The 22,658-nt window shown below is 43.8% G+C and overlaps 1 protein-coding gene across 2 annotated transcripts in view; it reads left to right on the forward strand.

The window, feature by feature from the left end:
• PTPRE (protein tyrosine phosphatase receptor type E) overlaps positions 1 to 22,658 on the forward strand; it is a 109,571-nt gene that overhangs the window by 22,822 nt on the left and 64,091 nt on the right. The window contains exon 2 of one of the 2 annotated variants that reach the window (XM_075107726.1): positions 5,297 to 5,377. The exons of the other annotated variant lie outside the window; for it this stretch is intronic. The gene's annotated coding sequence lies outside the window, so the exon portion shown is untranslated. The remainder of the gene's footprint in view (positions 1 to 5,296; positions 5,378 to 22,658) is intronic. 2 annotated transcript variants of the gene reach the window in all.

Raw genomic sequence — 22,658 nt, forward strand, 5'->3', positions numbered from 1 at the left:
GCAGGTTTTCCCTCCCCAACGCTTGAATGATTCAACTTGAGACTATGGGGTTTTTTTTGTTTGTTTTCCTTCCACCATTATTTCCCCAACCTGTTCCCCGTCTCCTGCTCTACACTCAAATCCGTAAAGTCTCGGTATTATTTTCTGGTATAACTGGTCAATAAAGGTGACTGCACACGTGAAGGCTGGCATCTGGCGAAGCGTTAGTGAAACCTGGTGTAAGGCCAAGTGTCTCCTGAGGGCAGGTGTGCCGCCTCCTCCCCGCTGCGTCCTCTCCTGTCCTCCGTGGTTTCTGGTGGCAGCAGGTTTCTGGTGGTTGAGTCTCTCTTCAGACCTGGAGCGGCTTGTTTCCAGTGAGAAGTTCCTTGCAAACTTTGGCCTGAGAATCCATGGATATCTGTTTTCTGGAAATGCATTAGGCAGTAGGAAAACTGTATTTTTAAAAGTACAAATGGCAGTTGCAAAGTAAAGCTGAAAAGGCCTTCCGTTTCTTTTTTTCTTGTTTTTAGTTGACTCCTACATGGGGTAAGATGTTTGATTGAATTAGAAAGATGGTTTTAACCATCTTATGAAACCGCTGTGTTTTGTTGCTCTGTAAATAGGTTATAATAAATGACTGGCTTGGGATTGTGTTCGTCTGAGACCAAGAAACATGCTGCTGCAGGGCGATTTCTTGTGAAATTGTAGGCCGTTAAGGTGATGGACTTAGCAGCAGCTATCCACATACAGTTTTATTAAGGTCCAGTTTATGCATTTGTGGTGAAAACCATAGCAGTTGTGTATTTTGAATGACTTTGCAAGGCATCTGTATTGCATCCACTGTGCTCCATTGTTTCATTTAGGCACAGATGTTAGAAAAATGACTGAATGGAGTTACATAAAACTCCAGTGCAAATTGTTATTGTCTTTGAAATTAGGATGGTGTCATCTTGTTTTGGCTCCGGGGAGGTTAGATGAAACGGGCTTCCTAGAGGAACATCAAATACCGCAGTTTGCAGCTGAGCGTGACCCCAAGTGCTTTGTGAGAGCTCGCTGCTCTCCATCCCTTTAGTAGTGCTACCACCATGTGGCACCGGTGTGAATTATGATCCTGGGGAAAATGACATTTACGCTGCGTGTCGCTGCCCGTGGGAGGGCGTCGGCATCAAATAAAGTGCCACCGTGTTGGAAAGGCAGTTGAAGAGACGCATGCTGCTGTCCTGTTGTGTTGCTTCGGGACAAAAGGGTGTAGAGGAGGGACTGGAAGTTATACAGACCTAATGAACAGCCTTATAGGCTTCCCACAAAGCAACGTTCAGCGCTCTTTAGGCAGCGCTGTTGTATTTTGAAGGTGAGGGGAAGGTACGTGGAAGGGAGATTCCCGAGGTAACCCGTGTAACTGCTGAGGGGTTTGGGCGGGTGTGATCTGGCACAGGTTCACCTCTCTGCTATGTTCAGGAGTTCATCTGTGAGTTTATCTAAAGCTGGATGTGCAGCCAATGCTTCAAAGTTGTTGTCGTCTCGTTCGTGCAAGAGAGGAAGCGCAGGGTAGAAGTCATTTTCATAATTACTGTTCTAAAATAAATTTAGGAAATAATCATGACTTTGCTTGACAGTTCCTGGAAAACCTAACCTAAGGCCCAACTTCCCACAGAAGACTGGACCAGGTGGCCTCCAGAGCTCCTTGCCAACCTCAGCTTTCCTACGATCAATTTTAAAATCACTTGGCATGGATCCTTCAGGACTTGCAGCCTTTTCAGTAGCTGCAATTAATTAATTTCAGGTGGAAATAGGTGCTGAAAAGAAGCCTTTGGGGGCACATGTAAGCTGGTTTCAAGCACTCTCCTGGTTTGTTTTTTGGTGGTTTTTTTTGGTGTGGGTGCGGACTCCTTTTAATGCATGCAAAGTGCAGGGTGAGTAACTAGCATATTAGAAATAAATGCAGCTGCACACCCGCCTGTGAGCATCCGAGTTGAGCTATTTCTGCTGCATTGAGGTGTGGTGACATCTGCGAGTTTGTCTTTCCTGAGTGCTTGTGGCAAATGGTCAAAACATTAGCAGCTGAAGTCTGCTGAAATAACTGCAGGTCTTAAAGCATTTTATAGTCATCAAGAAGCAATTGTTGTTTATGTTTAAGATGCGGTACGGGAGTTTGGATGTTAGTTAACGTTGTCCTGATTTTGTACTCTGTATACATCTAAAACATCCTAACAAACATCCTTTGTACATCAAAAACCTAGAAGGCATGCAAAGCCTGACCTCTGAACACAGTGGTTTTTTCCTGTTTACGTTGGCTAAGACCCTTAAAAAAAAAAATATATATATATATAATTATTTTGTCATGAAGAAGACTACCGTATAAGTTCACATCTGTGGGAGCTTGTGTAAGGTAGATAGTGAAACTTGGCGTGTTCTGCATGTTCTTGGCCTTCCAGGAGATCATTCAGAACTTGCGTGTGATATCGTCGTCTTATCGTTGGAGCCACGTGGGATAAAAATGAAGTGACTGCTACTGTGCTCTGGCAGGGAGCAAACTCTGAAGTCTGATTTGCACAGCAGCTGTTCCTCATTTAATCAGAACAAACACGAGAGCAAAGGTCTTTGCACATAATTTTTTCCACTAGATATTATTCAGCCATATATTCATACGTAACATCTCTGCTGGTGACCTGGATGATGGGATGAAGCGCACGCGCAGCGGGTTGGCAGATGGCCCCGGTTTGGGAGGCGCGGTTGCTGCGCTAAAGGGCAGGGATGCTGTGCAGAGGCACATCAAAGAGCCTCCCGGCGTTGGCCAAAGCCAAATGCAAGGGCGTGAGGACGTGGAGTACGAGCCCAGAGGAGAGGGCTTGCAGGGTGGGGACTGAACTGCCGTCTGCAGCGACCTGGAGGAAGGTAATGGAGAAGTCCGAGCCCAGCTCTACCCCGAGGTGCACAGTGCAAGGACAGGGGGCCATGGGCGTAAGCTACTGGTTACATAGGGGGGAATTGCAACTGGTTATATGGGGAGAGGAAAATTCCTATGAGGGTAGCGTGCAGCGCTGGAGCAGGAGCCTGGGGGGCTGCAGCGGCCCCTCCTCAGAGCCCCCCAGCACCAGCTGATGTCCCAGCAGCCTGGAACTCAGCTCTGCTTTCAGCAGGAGGTTGGGCAGGATGACCCCAAAGGCGCTTCTCAGCCCAAGTTATTCTATGTCATTCAGCATTGATGCCCACCTAAAATCCTTGCCAGGAAGCTGTACGTGCTGTTAAGTGACTTGCTAGTGTTTATTGTGAATTAAGGAAAAAATGCCAAAATTTAATCCTCTGAATGACTTACGAGGGGGAATTCACATCTGTGTGAACTCCAGCTACACCCGGGTATATACAGCTTTATTCCAAAACGCTGGAGATCCTGACGCTTTTTATTATCAATCTGCTTAATTCATTATTATTAATAATTATGATTACTCAAAGAAACTGTTTTAACACTTATGTTCGGAGCCTGTACTGACAGAATAACGTAGCTTATCACAGCAGGTGTTTGTGCTGTTCTGTGGGACTGAGCTGCTTTAAAACATCTTCTGGTTACAGTTGTTTATTGAATTATATTTTAAATTAATTTTCATGAAGTAGGTGTACTGCCACGCTTCTATTTTTTTTTGTTTGTTTGTTTTTTAGCCGTGCTGTTAGCTGGTGGAACACTGGAAATGAAAAACAATTCTGTTGATTCAAAGCAAAGTAAAATTTTATGTTTACCTAAGGCTTAAAACGTCAATGCTTACAACGGGCTATGGGGAAAAGGAAAGGGTTGTTTTCCTGTGGTGTAAATCTGATCGGTGTACTTGACTTAGTGAAGTAAAAATCTTGTTGGTAGAAGCATCATTACAGACCATAGTTTATGGTTTTAAAGAAACGAAGAAGTGAATCCATATTTCAGTGGTCAAAAGATAACGTGTTTGAATACTGGTCACTCACCACCACCCACCCTTTGGAAAGAGCTTATCTCCTTGAGCCATGCCACTGTGGTAGTATTTATATCAAAAACAGTGCTTTTCCTAGCCCATTAAACCACAGTGTGTCACACCAGAAATAGTTTGTAGAGGAAGTAAGATATCTATCTGTATAACTTTGTGTGCTAGCTATGCTACATGTACATATACTATGTGTATCATAGCTATACATCTATGTGAGCTAACAGAGTTTTACTCTGTTTCGAATTTTTAGTGTTGAAAGATAAGCCATTTTTGGTCGAGTTGGTACAGTTAGGTCTTAGAGTACATCTACTTCTGTATTTTCAGTGATGCATTTTGCCTATGTGGCAGAGCATGCACTGATTAAAAGTCAGAGTGGTAAAAGTCATGGATCTTTCTGTTGAAGCAGGGAAGGGTTCCCCTCTGCAGAATAGGAGGAACCTCTGCAGGCATCAATTATCAATAGAAAATGTATTTAGATTTAGATCTCCATAGAAGAAAAAGGTTGGGAAACTGCACAGAAAAGCATGCAGATAAGTTTCGCTTTATATTCTGCTGGGGGAATCGTGTTGGTTTAGAAAGGCTGCTGCTGAATGAATCACTAGAAGAGCTCCTGTGGCCTCTTTTGGGCAATATTTAGGAGAGTACTTAATTACCAGTGCTGGGAGGTGGAGGGACAGTTAGTGGGCTACAGCCATAAATCTCGGCTGTTGCAAGTGACTCCCATGGGTACAGTAAATGGTTTAACTGAGCACCAAAACCTCCGCATTTCGTTTGGAAATCACACTCTGGTCTTGACCGTGCATGGTGGCAGCCCTGCCTGGGGACCATCTCGCTTTCAGCGGTGCTTGTGCAGGTAACTGCAGGTCGGTTGGGTTTCTGACAGCACCATCAGCCGTCGGGGCCCTGGTACAGCAAGTTGGTTCCCAGGGGTGGGCAGAAAGCCAGGGGCCTTTGCAGAGCCACCAAGATCTTCTCAAGATGTTTTTTATCTACTGAGTTTAAAGATGACTACTGGTGTGTATAGTCAACATTTTCTACCATCTCCCATCCCCCGTGTGGAACAGGCTGCCCGGAGAGGTGGGGAAGTCGCCATCCCTGGAGGGGTTCAAAAAACATGTAGACGTGGCACTTCAGGGCATGGTTTAGGAGACATGGTGGTGTTGGGTTGATGGTTGGACTTGATGAGCCTTGGTCTTTTCCAGCCTTAATGATTCTATGACTCTGTGATCTTTCCAGTTTGCATCGGCCATGATTGAGTGGCATGATACCTTTCCCCAAATCTGATCAGGAGATGTTAACTTTGACCAAACTGAATAACTTTCAACCTGCAGATTTTGTCACCTCCCTGTTTATCCTTTTTCCAGATCCCTGAAGAATGGCATTTCTTTTATTTATGTTGTCCAGGCGCCAGCGCAGCTCCTCGTGAAACACCGTTGTGAAAAGCAGTAAGTAGTTAGAGCGGAAAGAGGAAGGGGCAGAGAAAGCGGTTCACCTGCTAGTGAGTCTTCACCTGTGTGTGCCCCGTGGTTAAAATGCAATGAAGTCAAGAGCTTCAGTATGATGTTTTCCAAAAATGATCTTTTGGACATGTCCTCCGTCACAGTATTATCCCTAGTGACTCCTGTTTGTGAAATAAGGAGGAAAAACAACCCAGTGACTCCAGGTGACTTGCACTTAACTTCACGTTTTGTGCCTATACGTTACTCGTGAAGCAAAAGTGTTGCTTTATTACTGAAGAATTGAGATGTGCGTTGTTTAGAAAATCCTCCCTGCAGGTTCCTCTTTCCCTAGCTCAAAGGCACTTTAAAGAAGGCATTGCCTTATCTCAGTAACGCATCTTGGAAAGTCATTTAGTGAGCAAATTGCCAGATAATTGCATTGGTGGTAATTGCATCTTAAATTGATCTGCTGTTGAGAAAGATGCTGAAAATGAACTGTTCTTAATCATGATATCAAAATATTGGTTCTGCTCTATTAATTAGCATGCTGTGAAATAGGGAATTTTTTTTTTAAGGAAGCAACTTAAGCTGATCTGGTTTGCTTTTTATTTTTAGTTAATGCCTTTAGCTGGTTCCCTGAAAGAATGAGAGCTCTGTGCCTTTGTGTGTGAGAGGGAAAACAAAGTTTCTAGGACACCGATGAGTGAAAACACTAAAGATTTTTTTCCATAAAAGAAATGTTGAGGTATGTCTCAGGATTTTTTGTAGCTTTTCCAAAAGATTTTTCTCTTTCCTTCAGCCCTGCTGTTTTCCAAGCAGCTCCTCACCAGTGACAGCACGCGCTTTGCTTTTGAGCCTGTTGTTAGCAGCAAAACCTCTGCATCAGTCTGTCGGGTATGTCTGCATTGTCCTTCGCTGACCTGGGCAGGGATGATGATGACTGAGCAGGCAGGAGATGCAGAAAGCTTCTGTTCAGACGTGTAGGGGGTAATTTCATAGGATGTTTATGACTTAATTTGCGGCTCTCCCACAGATATACTTTCCTTTGTAGCTGATCTATTTGACCTGTGAACAAAAGGTCTCTTGGAAGCCAGTGTGTTTTGATTTTTGTATGTTGTTGGGTTTTGTTTTTGTTTTGAAGTGCTGCTTTGCAAAGTACCATTGACTTAGTATTGACCTGAGTTTAGTTACCATCCATTTTGTCGATAATTAGACTTGGCTCTCTGCTCCCCAGCAATCTTTTTTCTTTTTTTTTAATGTCTTTGTGTAGCTTAATTCTGTGATACGGCCAAAAAACTAAGACCATGAAATAGGTGCAAAATCAGTTGGAGCCTGGAAATGAGTTACTATCCCCTTATTTTGCCTCATTAATTTTTTTCATCAACACGACTATGGTTCTTTGGTGGCCTTTCAGGAAGGGTATGTGGTGCACTTGCCTATGAAGAGAGACGAATTGAGGGTATGATTTCTTTTGAGAATTGCTCCGGTGCTACTTCTGATAAGGCTTAGATAAGTTTTATGAGAACAGCTAAGTTGCACTAAATTGTACGTTAATGACTTCAGCTGGAAAAACAGATCGTAAGCACAAAATATGCATGCCACAGGGCAGCTTTTTGTAGCTAGAGCCTGACGTGATGGAAGACGAAGGGCTATGTTTCAGGCACAGACTGCTGAGCTGCTTGTAAATGCAGTTTGGTTCCATTTCTCGCCATCACTGCTGTGCGCTGTATATAGGATGTATATATATATATATATATTTTTTTTTTTATGCTGTTGAAAAGAGTGTGAGACGAGGAGAAGTGCTCAGCATCCCAGCAGAGCCTCCTGCGGTTGAGGTCTCTGGGATAATCCTTACCACCGCAGGAGCGAGCGGTTCTGCCAAGCATACGGCGCTCAGAGCTATATAAGCAAATTATCCTCATTTTCTTCTCTCGATGGAAAGAGGTTGACTTAAATCTGGCAAAATCAGACCTTCCCGGTGTCGGTTTTGCAGCTGCAAGAAAGATTTTCTTGCCAAAAGATCAGTTCAGGTCTTTCATCTAATGAGGCCTCAAGTTCTTCAGCATTTTCAGACTCCATTAACTCAAGTTTATCTGCTGCCTTTCTGAATTTTCCACAAGTAGCAATTGCTAATCATGTCTAAAGAAAAAGTCCTTGTTGTTGTCGCGTGAAACACGCAGTCCCGCAGAGCACGTGGGTGAACTCTTGCCACCTCTTCCCACCGCCCCACGGCAGGTGAGTGGGAGTTACGCCATCGGTTGGTGCGGCTTCCCAGAAGGTGATTTCCTTGCTTTTGTACTTCTGATAGGCTTTAAATTAGCTTTGCGACCCTTGGTTCCTTCAAATGCCTGTAAAAAGACAGTCCTCTGGAGCCTGCTGGACTCTGCAGACAGAATATGGTTAAGATTACTCCGACCTGGAGATAAAAACCTGGTTACTTTTTCCAAAAGTACCCGTTATCTCGGATTTGTGTGTTGTCTTCAAACACAAAATTTCTCTTTTTCCTCCTCACGAGGTGTTTCCCTGTACATAAAGTAGTTGGAGATGGGATTTTGGATTCAGTCTGGCGCAAGTGGGTTGCAGGAGCGCCGGCCCGCTTTGGGGGCGGCAGGGAGCAGGGGCACCTGAGCGATGCGAGCAGCGCATTAACGTCAGCTCTTAACTAGGTTTAAAGAAGTTGAGCCCCAGCTTCTTAAGCCGGGTTTTCCCGTGGTGGAGAGGAGGCGGCTGCGTGGGAGCATGATGACGGTGCGCTTGTAGGGATGAAGGAAAATTGCAGAAACAGTTTTCTTGTGACTTCCCCTTCCCTCCTCCCCCAGTATTTGTAAATAGGGTGTGATAAGGCTGAGCACTCTATATTGAGTATTTTGCTTACCTTAACCACAAGTCGATTTTCTCCATGATTTCCTGGCCTAGAAATACAGGGGCAGGTTTTCAGTAGCTGCTGTGTTGAAAAAAAAAAACCAAGGGATCTTCATCTTGTTGCAGCTTCAACCAGTCATTGATTACCCTGAATGTTTCCTTTTCCAGTCACAGGAGGAAAATTTTGATCTTATAACATGGCCAGAGCCTCTCAGGTTATTCCACTGAATCTGTGGGATGAGCATTTATCACATGCTAAAGCCGCAAGCAAAATATTCAACAATCAGGGTTTCCATCACGAGGGTGGGACTACACAAGCACACTGAATTTATTCTATAAAAAAGCTCACCTCATTTTTTGGCTGATATATTCTGAACGACAAGTTGGACAGACAGCAGCATTCAACTGATCGGAAAAAATGGATCCCACGGGGCAGTGGCGTTTGTCCTTGGGCAGCTCTGCATCAGACGGAAAGCAGGTAAATAAAAGGAGAATAAAAATAATCCGTTTGTATAATGTAGTTTAACGAAGCGTGCCTGTATTTCTAGACAGGTGTTGTCTTTGGGACTACAGGAGGGAAATACAGGAGGAGGAGTGTGTCTCCTAGGTTGCCATGCAGGGGCAGATCTGCCCAAATGCTGTTGGAAGGGGGGGCACGGCAGGGGGTGCAGGGAGGGACCGGCAGGGACGCGAGGCGGCACCGCCACAGTGGAACCACGTCTGATATGCAGGTCTTGCTGAGATAGAACTCACTAGCGTATTTAGCATGAAGGACGGAAAAGGAATCAAAATTACTTATAGTAGGCTGTCCATTGATGGTATAAATTACCTGAAATAATCTCTCCAGCAAAATTAAAATTAAAAAAAAAGTTTAGAAAGGGGACTATAGAACAGCAAAATATGAATTACTTGGGTGAAAAGAGTTGGAAATGTAATTTAAAGGATCTCTTTTCTTAGTCTCTTGGGTTTATAATTTGTTACCCTAAAAGGTACGTGTGTGTGACTCGTCTTTATGAAGCTGGTTCTATGATTTGGGCTTAAAAGTATGGGTGTGTATTTGTGCTTTGAATGATTGTGGTCCAGAATGTACAGGGGGGAACCAAGATAATGTTCCCTGCACCAGGAAACACAGACAGCTACGAAGGTATTTTAAATATTCATTGCTTTGAAAAGTTCCTTGTTTTCAAGAGATCGATTTGTTACAGTGCGGTAACCAATTACCCAAAATGCAAGATGAAAATGCAAAGCAAACACACAAAGTAAAAATATTAGTACCTGTGCATTTGTAAATTACTCTGCTTTTGTACCGGAGATTTCGGCGATACTATTTTAAACCTGTTTCATCAGAAAGGGTTATTAGAAGGAAGTAAGGTTGACGGGTTTAGTTTCATATCCTCTGAAGCTAAAACTGTCATTTAAGTAATTTTTGGGTCCTCCTGTGTCTGACAGAAACTAAAATTAAGTGCTTATGTTTCGGTAGCCAAAGGGAATCTGAGCTGATCTGAAAGTTTTGTAGTTGTCTTATTAAAAAGCTACTGTTTAATTGGCTGTATCGCAGCCGCAGTGTATTTTTATTGTCAGAAGAAGCGATGGGAACATCACTCTTCTGATGCGTGAAAATGTGGCTTGATGCTTGTAAAATTGCACTTCTAGTGAAAACTTCAAATTCTTTTCCTTACGAAAAGAAAACCTATATTCTGAAATAGCCCTGGGGTGGACGGTATCCACGTGCAGGTGCTCGGTTGTTCTGTGGGTAAGTGGAAGCATGGATTGCGGGTGAGTTTTGTCATAACAAATTATTTCCATAGTATTCCCTGGTAAAAGCCTGGGAGCAGCCATGCTCCGTGTTGAGGTTGGATTAGTAACCCCAGCGTGTACCTACACTGTGTCTGGGACCTCGGGAGCCCCCGACGTCCCCGTAATCCCCTGGGGAGGGACAGAACCACACCGGGAACCTCGTGGTGCCTTGGCTCACGTTCCTCCTGTGGTGGGAAACACGGTTTTCACCCGTCCTTGCATTCTCCCCCCAAAGACACCCCTGGCCCGTGTTTTATTCTCAACGTGTCAGGTGAAATAAGTGACCTAAATGTCACGTAAGCAAATCACTGGATGCCGAGCCTGTCTGAAGCGCAGGGGAGTGTGTGTTTGTGCATCCTCCACGTGAGTCTGGGCTACCAGCAGGTTTTCAGTAAGCAGAAACAGATGGCTCGGGCAGACGCAGAGCTCTTGCCAGCTTCCTTTTTTTTTTTTTTCAGAGGATGCCATAATAAACGCTGGGGCAGGGAAAAAAGATCTTTTTTTTAAATTAAATAAAAAAAATTAAAGAACCTGCCCTTTCAGAGCACAACTGGTTTTACAATGGGAGAAGTTTTCCTACCCCGATATTGTGGTGGATGCTGCTGGTGCTTGGCACTGAAGGGGAGCAAGGGCAGGACACGTGCCTGCCAGCCAGTACCGGGCTGTAGGCTCTGCTCTTGCTGGTGTCCACTGGTGTGTTTGTGAAAACAAAGCTTGCAGTTTTGGAGCTGAGTGTCCTGTACAAATACTAGATTTTTTTTTTTTTTAAATGTTCATGTACTTCTTCCAAAACAGAAATATAATTCGCTTTGATCCTAGGTCCAGGATACAGTCTCAGTCCAAAAAGCTATTCCCATGGTAACAACCCACATTTGACCAAGGGGTATTTTCCACCAAATAATATTTTTGGATGAAACAAACCAGCATCTTTACACGTCCAGGTCCAGGTCCAATCTACAACTTTGTTACATGTTTCACTCCAAGGAGGTTCCAAAAGGGGATCCTTTTCTGTATTTTCAACACATGGCGTCTTAGAGAAAGCTGTCAAGGGAAAACACTTTGCCTTTTTTTATCCCTGTCCTCAAAGAAAAAACATTCCTTTATGCAAAAATCCAACTTACAGAGTAGGGAAGAGAAATGTTTTTAGAAATCCTTGCAAAATTATGGTTTTGTGAGCTATAACAAAATCTGCTGTAAATACCTCGAGCAGCACTCGAAACTCGCTTGTGCTAAATACTTCCCAAGAGTACGCTTCGACATTATTGCTATTATTATTGTTCTATTAACCACATACGGGTTTTCATCGGTTCCTTAGTAAATATGTTTGAGAGTAGCAATTCTTTTTCATACCATGTCTTGAAAAGAAGTGATAAGAATTTGAATGCTAACTGGCTGCGGGTGTTCAGTCCTTTGCCAGGGATTTAAGATCCATGTACATTTTATCCACGGTAATGCCGTCAGGAATTGCAGTGATGATTTTAAAACACATTAAATAACAAAATACCTGTTTATTCTACAGAAATTATGACGGTAAATGCATACTGCTGTTGACACCAGCTGTCATTGGGAAGCAGATATTCTTCAGGGTGTTTATTTGCAGGCAGCAGAAGTGATGACAGCACCCTATAGGAAAATCAATAGCTGGATTTTCCACCAGGCGCTGCCTCTTGCCAAACCGCTACTCCTGAGCGATACCGCTTCAAATCAGCATATGTTTGCGCGCTTCTTTGTTCCTTAACGTGGTCGATACCCGAGCAAAAGGAAAAGGGGACTGGGTGTTAATTGCGGATGGGAGGAACGGCGCGCGTAGGAGTGAGGGGTGCTGGCGGCTGGGTTGGGGAGCGTCAGCGTTTCCTACCCTACGTGCCGCAGTCGTGGGTACCCAGGAGGGTTTCCCTTCCTCCCTGCCAGCCCCCGCTTGTGCTTTGGGGGAGAGGTTTCATCATCTCTTGATTTATTCCTCATCCTATTCTCCCAGTTACAGTACATCTGCAAGTTCCTCTTCCGAGCGATGCTTTCAACCTTACTTTATTGCTTGAAATGATCTACTGATTAAAAGCTACCTTGCCATTTTTTGATTGACGTCCAGCCCCTGCCAACCTCTTCCTTGTCTCCTTCCAAAAAAGTAAGAAAAATGTTGACAAGGACTTACGAGGGCTTTATTCGTGGATAAGCAATGGCAAACTGTAGCCTTTTGGCCTTGTCTGCTAATGCTGCTGTGGGGAGTGCTTGCAGGGCTTTCATTTTTCTCCTAACGTGAGTTGAAAACTGACTTTAAGCCTCTGATGCAACGTGGTGTTCGTACCTGGTGAGGTTCCGGGCGAGCCACCAGCCTCCCTGCTGGTACCAGGGCTGCCCTGTTTTCTGCGCTGGACTTTTCCTTTGGTGGGTTTTCCTGATTTTGCTTAAATATACACAGTTACAGCTGTATCTCAGAAACCGTCTGGCATCCATCTGCTCCCATCCAGTGCAAGGTTTTCCTGCTTTTACTTGTTTACGTGTGATGGAAATGCGTTTTTCTTACTTATTTCACCCGCTCCCTTCAAGCCGTATTTGAAACAAGGGAGGCAGTGGTTTACTGCGCTACGGGTCAGGGACTATAAGGGACTACAGCAAAAGGAGGGAAGGACTGTTATTAATTGTGCAAAACAAGCACTTCTTGATGTTAACTGAGGTGAAAATGAACTTGTTGCACACTTCAGCACCAGTGAAACTGGATACACTATTTGGTAATTGCAGTGAGGGCAAGCAACTCTCTCGATCCAAACTACTTCAGATATTTTTAGTTGTTCCTTTAGTCATCCGCTTCCACTTTTGTCTGCTTCAGGCACCAGTGGGAAAATACAGCAGCTCATTTCTCCAGAAAGGTCACGCTGTTCTGAGAAGATATCATTTCTTTCACTTCTCTTTTGCATGAAGGGGAATAAGCAGGGTTTTGAGCGCTTAGAATTACTCTGGTGAATACTTATTCCCATCACAAAACTGTGATGTTTCTTGCTCAAAGTGACAATTTTTTGAGGGTTACTAGATAGGTGTTAAACAGGTCTGAGTTGAAATAACCAACCATTGCTCGTGATAAGCAGCTGAATATTTCCTGTAATGAATTATCTTCCCTCTGCAACGTTGGGCAAAACACGAAGTAGCGCACCTGGAGATGTGCCTGCGTCTTCGAGCAATCTGCTGGGTTTTGCACTGACTTGGGTAGCTACCAAAAGACTGGGCAGACTGAACCATTCTTGGCAATTTCCAGTGAACGATGGAATTGCTTTAAAATGACCTGACTTGAAAAACTTGGCTGGGCGAGGCCAAATGTTATAGCCAAGAACTGCCTGGTTTATGGGTCTGCGTGGGGTTCTGCCTTCTTGTGTGCCTCTCAAACGCGCTGAATGAAGCGATTAGATTATGGGGGGGAAGTGTACAGTGAAAATGTTACGAAGGGTGTAAAACTCTTCCTTAGCTTCTTTCTTTCTGGAAAGACATTCTGCTAATTCTTGAGGAGTCTTTTTAACTGGAGGCAGGAACGTGGTGCTTTCCTGGAGATGGTGGTGTTGACGTTCACGTAAAGGGGAGGATCCGGAGGAGGGAAGAGGTTCCTGAGAGCGCCTGCAGATGTGAGGGAAGGCTGGGTTGACCTTCCTTTTCCCTCTCTTGTTGACTTGGACTGTGCTCATCTGTACCATGTTAGCGGCAGTGAAAGCCGTGGCGGTGGTGGTCTGAGCGCACTTCTGCAGTGAACTGTGCTCATCACAAGAGTTTGATTCAAAGATAAGTTAAATGCCACTGCTTTTTGTATCTCCTTAGATCTACAGGTCAATGTTGAGGCGATAAAGAGGAAAATCAGTATTTTAGCAGAAAGTCTCAGGACTCTGATGGGGTCAGAGTATCAGGGCTGAAGCTCTCCCTAGCTGAAGACCTATATCGTACTGAGGCTCATCCGCAGTACAATTATCTTTATCATTTTTAAAGAGATTTGCTGTTTTTCTCCACGTAAAATTTTTCACAGTAACTTGAGCTTGCTATACCAGTTTATAAGCCCGTATTGACTATAATTGGAAATGAATGGCAGCAAACATCAGTGACAGCTAAACCTGCGCTGGAATGGAGCGAGAAAATGGCAGAAACAGAAACTCGCTGATTCCCATGTCAAGCTGCAGCAATAATTCAATATAGTCAGCTGGGGTCCAAGATCTAAAGCAAGCTGTAGACCGGTCAGGCAAAGCTGGGGTGAAAAGGGGAATGTCACGCACAGAATAATGTACCAGGCATGTCGAAGTGGTATAAACAAGGTGTGGAGGAAGCAGAACCTTTCATTCTCCCTTGCTCTTGGTCTATGGGGTCAGAAAAGACCTTGGTATTGTAAATGGGGGAATATCTGCCTTTCAGGTGCTTACTCAAGGTGATAAGCTTGTACAGTGTTTGCCTCCCTCAGAAGAGCAGCTGTAAGGTCCACGTGATGTTCACTGACGTGGATGCTTACTGTAACTCAGTCTGTGCACAACCGGAATACAAGATAAAAAATATTACCGTTACTACAAAATAACTGGTTGGGCTTCGCTGTCTGGACTGGCAGTGTTTGACCATATGTTTGCTGTCAGCTTGGCTTGCAGGTGAAAACCTTAATGTTTCAGACAAACCGACTCTTCTGGGCTCTGTATGTTAAGAGGAGGCTTAGCAGCCCCGAGAGCCTTGTCTCTGGTCGGGTTCAGCGGTGGTATTCTTGTTTCAGCGCTGGGGATGCCTTTTCCTTTAGCTTCTCTAGTATTTTCTCAGTAACACTTGATATGCCCCAGGATTACCAGTGTGTACTTATATAAGAAGTTTACGTATTACTTATTATCTAGTTATTTGTATTACTGTTGTTCTCCCTGGCTTGCCGAGCATGCTGCATTACTCATGGTGCTAAGGCGCAGAAGTCACTTTGCTCAGCAAGACAAGGGGGGGTTTATGCCGAAGGCCAGTCGGGCCGTCTGCGTGTCACGCTGACAGTGCTGGATGTGCAGGATAACCTAACAACACAGTTTTAGCCAGCTTCAACTGCAATGATTTCAGTTTTTGTTTTTTGTTTTTTTTTTTTTTAATGTGAGTAGTAAAAGGGAAGGATGCAGCTCTCTTCGTTAATTTTTTTTTTTTTTTAAATTTCCAATCTGTCTGTGAAGCCCCCTCACATTTGCATTCGAAGGGCATTGCATTAAATAGTCTGGTTTGTTGCTGTGTGGCAGGTTGGAGCAAGTGCCACGTTGCTGCAAGGAACTGCGCAGGCAAGCCGGTTCATTTAAGAAAATGTAATCACATTTGAAATCATTAGATAGTCTCCCGGTGACTCCGTGGGTGTCATATGGTTTCTCATGGTTGTGAAAGGAAGAGACAAAAATGAAAACCACAGCTTGTTGGGGGCTTTTTGGTTCGTGGGGTTTTTTTGACTTGTAAATTTGGGAGTATGTCTTGGCACACAATTATTTTAAGTTTGGCATCTGGAATTGTTGGAAAAGTTCACGCTTATTCTGACTTTCCTTAATTTCATAAAATATTTTCTCTTGGAAAAGTATGACTCTAGCATGTAAACTAGTTTGAGTTGTATTTTAATTTTGGACTTTATAGTCTAAAAGACGAGTAATTTGTAAATGGTGGGTGTAAATATAGATGGACGAATATACAGGCCACGGATCTCGAAGCAGTCGTACCTGCAGGATGAGAAAAAGCCATTGCAGCCTCGTTAGCTGTCATCCCCCGGAGACCCATCGTCTCTCCCGGAATAGCTGCTTCAGGAGCCAACAGAGCTTCCACTCATGTAGGGGGGGCTCGCGGGTGTTGCAGAAGGGGCGCAGCCCTCTCCTCTGCAGAAGCAAGCCGCTGTCGGGACGCCGCGGAGGTTTGCCCCGGCTGTGATTTGTAACCTGCGCTTTGCTGCTCCCTCCTGATATTCCCATTTAAGAGCGGATAAACCTGTCAGTAAATCCGACTGCGGTCTGCTCGTTTTTCTTCCATGGGGGATAAAGCATGTTTCGAGAGTGCCAACCCCTGTTTTAGTCTTCCAGAAGCGAAGACAAATGTAGTAGCCAGCTTATAGGAGGCTTTACTTCTCCCGAGTAAAGCACCGTGGGTGATGGGTCTTTGTACCTTTGTCTGCCTGAATTTATGAGTTGAAGCCTGTTGTCCTACACGAGACCCCTCAGTAATGGTGTGGTCCAAAGTCTTCTGAAAGGAGAAAACATGCTGCTTAGGGTGCACCAAAAGCAAGGCTGACTGGAAGTTAGTGTAACATGAATAACGTGAATAAATGTGTCTCTTGTTCCGATTCGGCAGTAACTTTGCTGGAATAAATGGAGGCTGCTGTCAAGGAAGGGTTTTAGTATGTCCAAGTTGTGCAGAACAAAAGGAGCGCTGCAGCCCTTGTCTGGTCGGTGGGAAACTAGAGGATAAATAGCGAATGGGGGTTATTTCATCTCTTCAGAGATGACTAGGAAAGCGTTCCTAGTTGGAGCCTACATGAAGCTGCTGGAGAGAAACCTCCCTCCAATCAAGGTGTGCTGCAAGGGCAGAGGTTTCCGCCTGGCGGCACCTCCCCTGCCGTTTCACACGTCCGCTCCTGGCAGCGTGGGTTACACCGGGTGGCTGTAGCTCTGTGGTGCTGCCCCGAACGCCCCGGCAGAAGGCAGTGGTTTGAAGCTGTGAGCGGACAGGGCTTGGAGAGGGAGCCGCACCCTGCCGCGCAAAGGGCTCCTCTCCCCAGTTTGTGCCGTGCCCAGGTGGGAAGCTGCAGAAACCCATAGCAGCTACGCTGCAACATCGCCATGGCAACCAGCGAAAATAAGGGCCCCTTCTGGGAGAATGAGAGATTTCAAATTTTGTTGCAGCCAAGAATTATTATTAGTGTCTGATAGCAGCGCTATCCTTGGGTCAAAGTTTCTCGTCAATAAAAACAAATGGCTGTGGCTATTTCTCTAATGCTCAGGTGAAGGTACGTGCAAGCCTGTACTGTTGGTTCAAGAAAAATAAATGGGGTTGAGCCAAAAATGTAGAGGAAATACTGCATTAATGACATTTATAAAGCTCCTAAGTGCAAGATTAAAAACTAAAAAAAAAAAAGAAAAGACTGCTACAGTCCCCAGTTCCGCGTGTAGCCCCCAAGAAATGTGTGTACATACGTGTGTAAGGCTGGGTATGAAATCAGAACACCTTGATATTCTGTAAGTGAAGTTTAAGGTCTAGTGTTTTGGTTTTATTTTAAGATGTTGGAGGAGGTAGCCATGCATCCAGTCATTTTCTGAATGTGACAACCCTATTTTTAATATTGGGCTCCTTTGCCACTCCTCAAGGTATCGGTTCTCTCCAGTTCTTTATACAGAAAACTCTGAAATTGTTGGGTGTTTTTGTGGGTTTTTTTGTTGTTGTTTTTTTTTTTTAATCAGGAGGTTACTAAATTATTTGAACTATTTAACAAAACTCAAAACCATATAAATAAAAATGGGGAAATTGATAATTACAAAAGCAGTGTGCTGTTGAGTCAGCCTATTTTGCATAGAATTACCATTTCATGTCCTCTTCAGCTAAGAAACAGAACTATATGAGAAAATACCATATGATATTACATATGCCATTTTAATGACACCTATTTTACATCGCTTCTGCTTAGCCTAACTGATTAATGTGAAATGTGAAATTCCAAAGACATCCTACCATTTCTAATGAAAAGTTGGATTTGCTTGGCAAGCCCGACCATGCTTTTTTTTTTTTCCCTTTTATTTTTTTCTTTCTTTCCTTTTAAATTTTATTTTTCCTTTTCGCTGAGCAGAGGGGTGAGCCCAGTGCAACTGGGGGACTATTTGCATGTTGCTGCGCGCTGCCCGCAAGCAGTGGGGCTGTGCTGGGGCAACCTCCTTCCTTCTCTTCCTCCTTTAATCACAGCTAGTGACAGCTCCTTCTTAAACGTAAGTTCAGGTGAAGGTTAGGGATTTTTTTCCTGTTATTTCTTGCTCCTGAATTTTAGCTATTGATCTGCGTTGATGAGAGGAAGATGGAGAGTAGATGAGAGCCTGCAGCCAGCAAATGGAGGAGGTATGGGAGACTGGAGTGATGTATGAAGACACTAGCGTGCCTGGATTTCTGTGCAGCTGTTATAAATGAAGGCTTAGGTATTTTAACTCATAAACGTTGATTTTATTCTAGTTCATAATGTTGGTGTGGGGAAATACATGGGTCTCCCTACAGCAGTACCCACCAGTCCGGATGGTTGGGGTCTTGGGTTTATATTCTGGCTTTACACAAACTACTCGTATGTTTTGGTTTGAAAGCCTAAATCCATCCAATTTTAGGTACTTAAAGGCACTGAAAGTTGCCCAGTGAAATTTTCCAAAGTATCGAGGTGCCAGACCTCGGCTCTAAGATAGAGGATTTTTACCTTTATACCTGATTTGAAGACCTGATATGGTGTCTGACTCACACTTATGATATACAGAAGTAAATATAAACTGTTTTTGTATTATAGATATGGATACTGTGAATTTTTCTGTGGGAAAGCTACTTTTCTCATAGAATCTGTAGACTTTGAGGGAACTTGCTGAAATATTTTTAGCCCTCTACATAATTTGGGAAGTACTGCTTCCACTGTAGCATATAAAAAGAGTTTCCAAGATTTACTATGAATTCAGAAGAAGATAACGAGCAATCATTACTCAGAAAAACATACTTTTTTTCCGTAACTGTAATCTTAGCATTAGGTTATTTTCAAGAGATGTATTTCGGTCCATTAAATCCGACTTTCCTAAGATGGAGAACTTGGAGCTGGCAATAAGGACCTGACCTCTACCTCTTTCCTCCCATTATTAATATTTGCAGCTTCTGATGGTTTTCCTCTGTTTATATGTGGAAAAAAGTTGACGGTGGGGTAGATCAGCTCCATATGCCATTTCCTTCCTGAGAAAGTGGTATGTTTTTTTTCTGAATGCGTAGGTAGGACGACGATTGACCGTACATCATTTTGATCATTCAAACCTAATATTTTATAGATTATCATTGCTACTGTGATATTAAATCCAAGGATTAAGTCACCTTTATTGCAAAATAAACAGTCCCATATTGACAGTTAAGGAATATTTAAAAATACAGAATTGGAAGTTCTCAGGTTTGATAAAAAACTGGTTTGACCGAATGACACACAGTTTGTGGATCTCATGCTCAGCTGCAGAGATTCAGCCTTGGCTATTACTTGGGCAAGTCATACCGAAGTAAATAAAGCTTTTTCCTTTTTTAATCAAAAGTCAGTACGGTTGAACCCTGCCCAGCGTTCCCATTTGCAGTCCAGTGGAGTTCCCTCTCATTAAGAGACGGAGGAGAATCCCTGGCCGTGCTTCTGAAAGTTATTTAATGATTACAGTAGTCTTGGGTTGTGCTGCGTTTGAACGAGCCCGTCTCGGGGGAGGCTTTAACAAGTGTGATAGCGCTAGATATTAGACTTTGCTTGAGTGTTTGAAGTTGTATTTTTTTCAAAGAACCGTTCTCAAGTTAACATCAAAACAGAACGTTTTCAGATGATCTTGAACATTCCTGAGAAAGCTCTATGAATTAGCAGTTGAGTCCTCAGGATTGTTCTAGATTATGACGTTACCGATAAAACACTTGCCTAGAACAGTCCCAAAGAAGACTTAAAGATAATCTTTATGCTTTTGGCTTAAATTTCAAGGGCTTTGCTGGGGATGCATGAAGAATTTCCATAAATTTGTATTGGCTGTATTAGCTTAAGTGGTTAGAAAAACAGCGATGGGAATGGATTGTAATCCTTTGGTTAACAAGAATGGAATAGCAAAGTGTTATAGGCTTACCGCTTCCGTTGTCAGGAGCGTACGGGTATTAGGCTGCTTCTCACAATATGATACGGTCTTTCCCCTGCATCAATGGACGTGCTGCGTATAGGGAACCCCTGTTCTTAGGTGTATCTAAGCGCATTCCAGCGCATGCATTCAAAAATTCTGCACAGCTGCCATTTTTCGGAAGTTATTCACAATTACAATAATATAATTAAGCTATTTAAATGTGGTCACAATTAAAATGATTTTTGTATGGCATATTTACGCTCCAGTCTGGCTTCAGCGTGGGCTGCAGGGCAGTTCTGCAACGCAAATGTTTCCTGTTCAAACTACCTGCAGACAGCCACATACGTTCACCTTCCATGGAGAGCAACAGATTGCCTGGATCAAAGTTTTTGTCCTCATTTAGAACGTAATCCTTCGCCTTCTCCCCAGCCTTCTTTGGTGCCTTGCTTTTCTTGTACATATAATGCCGCCTAAATAATACCAAATAAAAATTGGCTTCCTTTCAGGTAAACAATATATTTCATGTTGATTAAAAAGAATTAAAGATTACAGGCATATAAAGACAAATAAAAACCCTGAAAATGTCTTAGAAATGAGTGTTCATGCATCACAAAATTATTCTTTGACAGTTACTGTTTGCCAAGTAGTTTTCATTTTGATGAAGCAATGAGCCACTAAGCTGTACTTTCGGACCCATGTATGCATTTTAGAAATGACACGTGAACATTCTGCTTTTTCTGGGGTCACAGCGAAGTTGGGTCAAGCGCATCGCAGTTCTGGCCCTGCTGCGCTAGGTTTCGCAGCTGTTACGTTTCAGGGGCTCTTTAATTTCTTTGGGATGAATTTTGCTTGTGTATTTGAAATACGAATCCTTGTCTTTTGAGGCAATATCTTAAAATTATTGAAGTGATAAATTTGGCTTGGAATCATCTCTTTAGCTAGCTCAAGTGCCAAGAGAGCTAAACTGAAGATTTATCATCTATCACTGTAGTTACTATTGAAGAAAAAACGTTAGCACCGAGTGCCACAGATACACTTTTAGGAGAAGGACCTAAGGTTCGTGTTAGCGGGTCGTTAAGGCGTGTCGTACTGTTGTTCAGTTTTCTGAGCCAACAGAATATAAATATCCAGGAAGGAAAATAAAAGGTCAAGTGTAAACCTCTCACATCAAAGGAGGCCATCCAGCATCTTCCAACTTTCATTCTGTAAAGCTCTGATGAGAAAAACATATTATTTTTTAATGAGGCAAACAAACCAACCAAAAAAAGTCTCTGGATTCACTGGGGCTAGGAATAGTAAAAAGTGGGAGTTAGGAAACGGGCGGATTGGGGAGTGTCGGGGGTGCGGGGTGGTACAGCCCGGGGCGAGAGCAGCGAATGGCTCTGAGTCCTTGTGCCGGATTTTCCTGGGAAGGGACTTTTAAGCTATACCTCTTTGCTACAGCTGTTAATGTAAGTGAGAATGTGCCACGTTTAAATGTGGGTTTCGCTGCAGATAATACTTATTTATCCAAGGGAGCTCAAAATGTTATGACGCTCACATAATTATAACTGCAGTGGAAAGAGTTTATTTTCTAAATATGGTGAAGATATTTAATTTATAATTCTCTCCTCTTCTTTGGGGCAAGAAAAGCTACTCTGCAGCTCCGGCTTCTGAGTTGGTGAATATGACGACTGAGTGTATAAGCAGCAATGGAAGTAATTTGTAGAGGCTATACATAAATTCTATATACCGTTCTCCTACCCTGCTAAAATGCTGTGTGATTCTGAGGCTGGGCAATGGGGCAGGGCGCACCCCTGCCCAGTTTGCAAAGAGCACCCAACTGGAAGGGTGGCTGGTGGACCTGATGGCTGTGTTGCCATCCGGAGGGACCTGGACCCACTGGAGACGCGGGCCAGCAGGAACCTGGTGAAGCTCCACGGAGACGCGCCAGGTCCTGCCCCTGGGGAGGGATCGCCCCACGCACCGGTACGTGCTGGGGGCTGCTGGCAGGAGGGCAGCTGGGGAAATGCCGCTGCGTATTTAAATCTGCTTTAGGATCTAACTTTTGAAAGCTACCCGTTGGTCAACTAACGTTATGCGTGCTTGGCTTTAGCCCGGTGGGGCGTGTTAGCTTTTTAAACCTGTTTTTTTAAACAGGAGCTCTTGCAAAAATGGCTGGCATTTAAAATTTGGCCGCGTGTATGCAAATATTCGTTGCGGCTTAATGACTTCGCTCATTTTGAACAAGACAGCTTGTGATTTGGTTTATTTTTTTAGTGATATTTAAAACCTGTGAGCAGACCGCACGCGTGCAGTATATATGGCTCCTGGGTTTGAGCTGGAAGTAAAACCTGTGGGAAGGTTGGTGGTAAAGAGCTGTAAGGTCTGCTGTTGTCCAGGGGAAGCCTCCTACCTCCTCCAGCCAGCTCCGCTGTTTTCTTGGCATCTCTTGGACCGAATGGGCCGGCAGTGCCATAGGATGGGGGTCGCACAACGATGAACGTAAATGTTGAAGTCTCCTGAAGGGCAATAGGTTGGCTCTGCTGTCATTGCTGCTGATTGCTCTTCCCGGCTTTGTTGTTAATAGATTTATGCATTTCAGACTATTTGAACCCTTTGGCACAATTTTGTCCTTTACGGATGCACAACGTCGTAGGCCGAAACATCGACTAGTCAAAAGCGAAGAGATAACGTAGCGATCAGCGTTTTGGAAGCAGGTCTAAAATAGATGAAGTATGCTCTTTTCTGAATATTCAGACAATATAAGCCTTGTGAAGGTTGTGCAGTTGTCGTGCATATTTGTGAGAAGGTGGCCTGCCCTTGCTCAAGCAGTATAC

Source organism: Phalacrocorax aristotelis, chromosome 12, assembly GCF_949628215.1.
Source record: "Phalacrocorax aristotelis chromosome 12, bGulAri2.1, whole genome shotgun sequence".
NCBI lineage: Eukaryota > Metazoa > Chordata > Aves > Suliformes > Phalacrocoracidae > Phalacrocorax > Phalacrocorax aristotelis.